Consider the following 6,733-nt stretch of genomic DNA (forward strand, 5'->3'; position numbering starts at 1 on the left):
TTCGGCCAGGACCCCTGGGTCCCTTAGCAGGGTCTCGTTTAGACGCCAGGACCAGCTTCGCGGTTGGGGAGGAGAGAAAGAGAGAGAGAGTGAGATCAGAGCATGATCGGAAAAAGAGATGGGGTCTATGGAGGCCGCCGTCACACAGTCCAAGTTTGCATGGGAAATAAAAAGATAGTCAATACGGGAATATACGTTATGCGGGTGCGAGAAAAAGGTGTAGTCTTTATCGCGGGGATGAAGCAACCGCCAGGTGTCCATAAGCTGGTAGGAGTGAAGGGATTGTTTTGCCTGTCTTAAGGAAGAGAAAGAAAGAGCAGAATGGCCAGAAGAAGAGTCCAGAAGAGGGTCAAGAGCCATGTTGAGATCACCTCCAAGAACAACCACACCCTCTAGGAAGTCCTCGACCTCCGAGAGATACCTCTCCAGAGAGGCAGCCTGCCCCACATTGGGGAGGTACACCGTGCCGAAGGTGCAAAGGATACCCGCCATTTTCCCCTTTACAAAAAGGAACCGTCCCTCTGTATCCGATCTCTGATCCAAGAATTCCCAGGGAGCTGTATGGGCAAACAAGATCGTAACCCCTTTTGTTTTGGAGTCTGGGGAGCAACTGTGGTAAGCATCCGGAAAGTGGCGGTTGGACAGCCGTTGCATTTGGTCTCTGCGGAAGTGTGTCTCTTGAATAAAGGCTACCGCGGCCTTTTTAGCCCTTAGAAGACGTAGCAAAGAGGAGCGCTTCTCCGGGACGTTTAGGCCTTGTGCGTTGAGCGATACACAAAGCACTGTTGACATGACTAAGTGAGGAGCACGCCTAGGCGACAGGAGAGAAAGAGGAAGAGGGGAGAGGGGGAGGCTGGAGGAAGAGAGAACCAGCAAGCGGGGGGGGAGGATGAAAGAGGAGAGAGAAGAGAGAGGGAGATCGAAGACAGGGGGGGGGGGGGAAGCTGAGGGGGAGTAGGGAGGCAAAAAACCTTCCAAGCACTAGGGAGGATGGAAGTTCAAAGGACTACCGTCCGTAAGAAGAGATAGGGAGAAATTAGAAAAGAGGAAAAATCCCTGTGCAGCGGACTGGGGGAAAAAACGCGGAGGAGCAGGTCAGAGGACCGCATCCGGGCCCCAGGGTCAGTGGTAGACCTATGAGGGGACTCCTTTGTGGGGACGGGAGGGGCAGGAGAGACATGGGAAACAACGGTAAACAGACAGTAGTATGCAGACAAACAGACAGGAGGCATCGTGTGTGAGACAAGAAAGAAGAGCACCCCGTTCACGGGAGGTAAAGACTCCGCTTTGTTAGTAGGTCGGAGGTACCTGTATAGAGGAGCAAGGAGAAGGGAAGGTAGCAGGAGAGGTCGGTCATACAAAGGTAAGGGTAGAGCATTAGCGCCTTCTGGCGGTCCCCTGTAAAACAGAGAACTCGAACACACATATAAATCCAAGAACATGCTTTAACAATATTGGCCCGTAGATTCAGGCTACACCCCCAGGTATCCTGTGAGGGCAAGGTGGGGATGGGGAGAGGGAGGGGGAGAGGAGGGGTGGGGGGAGGGGGGAGGGAAAGAGGGGGAGGAGGAAAGGGGAGGGGGACGGGGATGAGGGGGGGGAAGGGGAGGTGAGGAAAAGGGGAGGAGAGGTAAGAGGGAGGAGGGGGAGGAGGAAAGGGAGAGAAAAAAGAGGGGGGGAAGAAGGAAAGGAAGGAAGGAGGAGGAAGGAGGAGGGAAGAGGAGGAAAGAGGAAGAAGGAGAAGGAAGGGGGAGGAAGGAGGGGGAAGGAGGAGAAAGGAGGAGGAAGGAGGAGGAGGGAGGATGAAGGGGGAGGAAGGAGGAGGAGGGAGGAGGAAGGAGGGGAAGGGAGGAGGAAGGAGGAGGAAGGAGGAGGAAGGATGAGGAAGGAGGAGGAAGGAGGAGGAAGGGGGGGAGGGAAGGGGAGGTGAGGGAAGGGGAATGGATGAGGGGGTAGGGGGAAGGCGAGGGGAGGGGGGGAGGGCGAGGGGGAGGGGGGAGGGCGAGGGGGGGGGGAGGGCGAGGGGAGGGGGGGAGGGCGAGGGGAGGAGGGGGGAAAGCGAGGGGAGGGGGGGAACATTGGCAGGGCAGCAGTGATATCCTGGCAGGCCCACCCGCGGCAGACTGTAGGTCCATATTCGCCAATGCGGCTGGAGTCTCGACTAGACCCTGATCCAGGGGCTGGGCGATTGGGGGGAGAAGGGGGGTGTTGGACAAGCACATGGGTGGGGACTATAGGTGATCTTGAATTCGTGCCCATGGATATCGGGGGAGGGGGGGGGAGGGGGGGGGCGTTCAGTGCCCCGGGGCGCGGGAAGGGGGGGGGGGGGTATGACCGGGGCTCATATGGGGGGCGGAGGGCTAGGAAGAATCAGGCCTATCTTCCATCTGCTGATGATAGGCAGCGACAAGAGCAGATCCCGTATCACGGCCATCTTGTTGCTGACATCAGTCTTACTTGGCTGGCAGGATCCTCGGAGTCGGCATGGCGTCTCTGTATGCTGCAACGAGCAGGAACCGGAACCGATCAACTGGAACACAACGGCGATAACCCGAACATGGAGCTGACTTCAGTGAGGAGAATGCAACTCAGCGGGGCTCTGACTGGCGGTTCGGGGGTAAGCGGTCCCCTCCATGACGGGGGGAACGAGGGCCCCCACGGAGAGGAGAGCGGGATCTTCTCGTTCCTGATCGTGGGGAGCGATTTCCTGCAACAGCACCAGCCGGTAGGGACGGGAGGTCCGGAGTCGTCCAGTCCGGCAGATGAAGCGACGGTATGCCGAGAAGGTCCAGGGCGCCGGGCAGGTCTTGTGGTGTGCGAAGCAAGTAGGTGGTCCCGGCGTGTCTGATAATGAGGTGGAATGGATAGCCCCATCTGTAGGATGCTCCCAGGTCTCTGATGGCATCTAGGAGAGGACGGAGCATGCGGCGCATAGCCAGGGTACGTCGAGAGAGGTCCGGGAGGAGAGTGATCTCTGCACCTTCAAACTGCATCGGGCCTCGCTCCCACGCACGTTGCATTATTGCCTCCTTTTGCTGGTAGTAATGTACCCGGCACAGGACGTCTCTGGGCCGGTTCCTGTCGGCCGGACGTTGGCCAGCTACCCTGTGAGTGCGATCCAGTTCGATGGAGGTGTCTGAGGGGTCTCCCAGGTAACAGTTGAAAATGTGTCTAACAGCACGGGTGAGGCGATCTGGCCCGATATCTTCAGGCAGGCCACGGATCTTCACGTTGTTGCGACGACCCCGGTTTTCGAGGTCGTCTACGTGTGCGATCAGGTCCCGCAGGATCACATCTTGGGAGTCCAGGCGAGGGGTAATGGAAGTAAGAGCCTGCTCTGTGACGTCCTGTCTCGCTTCCAGCCCGGACACAGCAGTTGTGATGGAGGATATCGAGGCTTTGATTTCCGCCATGTCCCCGGCTCGGCACTCTTCCATGCGCGCCAATTGGGTGGTGAGTTCCTCTCTGGTGGGGAGGGCCTGAAGCAGGGCTCTCACCTCAGTGAGCAGCGCGTTAGGGGCCACCGGGGTCTGGGGGTCTAGTGAAGTGGTGACTGAGGGCGACAGTCCATCTCCCTGCGGGGTACGAAGGATCGGCGGCAGGGTCTGGCTCAGCTCCGGGAATGCAGGAGCCGTCTTCTGTGTGGCGCGCCGTGTGGCAGGTGCGGCGGCCATCTTAGTGTGCTGCGGGGAGGACGGGGATCCACTCGCTGCAGACCGGACAAATCGGTCCAGGGAGTTTCGGGGGTTGACCGACCTGATAGCGGGTGCCTTCCTGCCCCCAGTGGGCATAACGGTGAAGCGGTAGCGGTGTGTGAAGTCCTGTTAATGTAACGTAGGGCCCGGAGCTGCGGTCACACGCGTCCTCACTCTGCCATGCTCAAGCCACGCCCCCAGTGTCATTCCTAATGATGGGTAAATAAAAAAATGAAATAAAACGCGGGGGTATGTGGTATCAGCGCTGCCGAAATATCCAAAGGTAGCCGGATGTAATAAAATGAATAATTTATTCTTAAAAGCACAATTATAATAATTGTGCTTTTAAGAATAAATTATTCATTTTATTACATCCGGCTACCTTTGGATATTTCGGCAGCGCTGATACCACATACCCCCGCGTTTTATTTCATTTTTTTATTTACCCATACTTCTTCTTACGGGCCCCTCTTCTTGGGAGTAACCCGTCTTGGGTATCATCAGCTTTAGCAGCCATTATCCTAGCCACTACATACCTCGGACCTTCCACAGGACCTGGTACCGCTAGTACCCCCACGGACAGTGAGGGTTGATACGCATAAAGCCCAAGGGGCAATAAGGTGAGCGACCTTCCACTTCTCATTTTTATCCTGCATATTTGTCAGTATTACACGAGGCGCCGGGCCTCTTCTTTTTTTCCTTTTTTTCCTTTTATTCCTAATGATGAAGAGGGTGGGGAGGAGGGCGGAGGGGTGGTGCAAGGTTAGGGCACGGATACTCTAGGCCACGGCAGTTTGGCACAGGGCTGCAAGTTTGAAAGTTGTCTTTTAGGACAATAACTGCATCAACTGCTGAACGGAACCCAGGACAGATCTTGAATTTAAAGTCAGGAAGTCAGATTGTGGGTACAGAGTCACTTTAAGCAAAAGTCGACAAATGTAAAAGGGTGCCTTTTACTACCTGGCTCTGTGATTAGTTACATTGTGTGAAACCATCTGATAGATTCCCTTTAAGTATAGTGGGGTACACATTTACACATTTACTGAAAGCCATCCAATTATTAAAACTAAATAAAAAATGCGTTAACAATTAGATGATGAGTGGTAAGTGACTATGCATATAATGCTCACCACTATACAGGAGCAGGGAGACTGGCTATACAGGAGTCTATAGCGTACTGCCAATCAGGTTGATGGCTTTTTACACCTGTAACAAAGGCAGAGCATAGGGGCGGTTGGGGAAAAGTACAATTTAAGGTGACTTGTGAAAGGGCAGAGTATACGGCTGACAGGGGAAATGGTATGGGGGTAATATGTTGAATGGATTTATGGTTTTACATTAGGGTAGGCATGGAAATAAGTGATTAAAGTGGAGAATAGCTGGGGTTCAATACTGATGGAACAAGTACTATCCCCCCCAACCCCTATGTGGTATGGGCATAGGAAATGTAAAACGGAAATTCCAGCATTTTACCTTGATGGCCTACTCCTCTGGTCAGCATGATTATAACCAATGGCTTCTCTGATGATCAGCTGTTTGGATAAGCCCTGGTTACAATAAATCGAGCTGGAAGCTGTGCATGGTTTATTGTGTGGTGTCACAGTAGGAGCTGAGATGCAGTAGCCTGGCACTACCACTGCACAATAAACAGCACACAGCTTCTGGACCAGTTTATGGTGTATGTACTGGAGCCAAACAGCTGACTGTGTGTGTGTGTGTGTGTGGGGGGGGGGGGGGCATATGTTGGACCCAATTGATCAAATATTTATAGGCTATCCTGAGTATAGGCCATCAATGTAAAATTCTGAAAATTCTTGCCTTGCCTTGGGTGCTAAATCTAGTATTGCTGGTAGTAGGATCGTATAAGGAAGGGCTGTAAACTACAGCAGCGAAGTCAGGACTTCATCAGCTTGAGACTTGACAGTCAGTTGTCTCAATCCCGTTCCAAGACTACAAAACTATAGACCTATAAATGACAGTCTAAAGCCGGGTGATCACAAAACAAGTGAAAACTCCCTCAATTGCCCTACTCCATTTGCAAAAATCTTATTTCTATTGGATGTTCCTTTAAAAGTATATCAGAGAACCTTTGTTAATACAGTATATGCAAAATAACTCTAACCTCCGGCTACACGTTAAGAGCATACAATGTGAATAGCAATAACATACAAATAGTAATAACATGCTAACAGCAATAACATACAAATAGTCATAACATACAAACAGCAATAACATACAAATAGTAGTAACATCCAAACAGCGATAACATACAAATAGTAATAACTTACAAATAGCAAAAAAATACAAACAGCAATAACATACAAATAGTAGTAACATACAAACAGCGATAACATAAAAATAGTAATAACATACAAATAATAATAATAATAATAATAATAATAATAATAATAATAATAATAATAATAATAATATAACTATACCTGAAAAGAAGCCCTCTTCATTATTTTGCAGACAGTTCAGAAGTTCTTAACAATCTATAAGGGATACCTTCATTTTCCCGTGGTTTTATGGCCATCTTTTCCCACCGCTTGTTTCTTCTTTGAAGTTTGCAATAATTTATATTTACAGAAAATAATATAAATATTCCCAGCAGTATTTCTCAGACTTGAGTCTTGCTGAAAACTTGACCCCAGAAGCACAAGATGTCTTTACGACTCCTCAGATCTATTTGTGTTTATCTGTGAACGACTGTGGGAAAGGTGTCAGCGTAGCTCAAAGCAACTGGCTCTCTGCACCTTGTCGCTGTGCACCTGCTCTCCCTGCCTTTGTTCTTCCTGTCATAACGCCAGACACAGGAGACACACCAGTAGGTCATGCAACTCACCTGTAGTAACCAGGAAGCGTTTTTCACCTTGAGCAGATCAGTTGACTCATTTGCAAGATAAAGATGATAAACCAACAGAGAGGGAGCAGAATATACACTACGTTAGCTGAGGTCTGCTTAGCTTTTACCAAAGCTCGGCGGATCAGGAGGCCATCAGTAGTGTTTTCCTTTACAGACTGGTTATACAATACAT

At 51.0% G+C, this 6,733-nt stretch overlaps 1 protein-coding gene across 3 annotated transcripts in view; it reads right to left on the reverse strand.

Moving 5' to 3' along the window:
* FAM83E (family with sequence similarity 83 member E) overlaps nucleotides 1-6,497 on the reverse strand; it is a 64,821-nt gene extending 58,324 nt beyond the window's left edge. The window contains exon 1 of one of the 3 annotated variants that reach the window (XM_069948232.1): nucleotides 6,204-6,497. The gene's annotated coding sequence lies outside the window, so the exon portion shown is untranslated. Of the gene's footprint in view, nucleotides 1-5,168; nucleotides 5,288-6,136 lie in introns of those variants that run through there. The other 2 variants (XM_069948229.1, XM_069948231.1) reach the window with 2 other exon arrangements.
* Between the last annotated feature and the right edge of the window lie 236 nt (nucleotides 6,498-6,733).

Source organism: Dendropsophus ebraccatus, chromosome 12 (genome assembly GCF_027789765.1).
Source record: "Dendropsophus ebraccatus isolate aDenEbr1 chromosome 12, aDenEbr1.pat, whole genome shotgun sequence".
Lineage (NCBI taxonomy): Eukaryota > Metazoa > Chordata > Amphibia > Anura > Hylidae > Dendropsophus > Dendropsophus ebraccatus.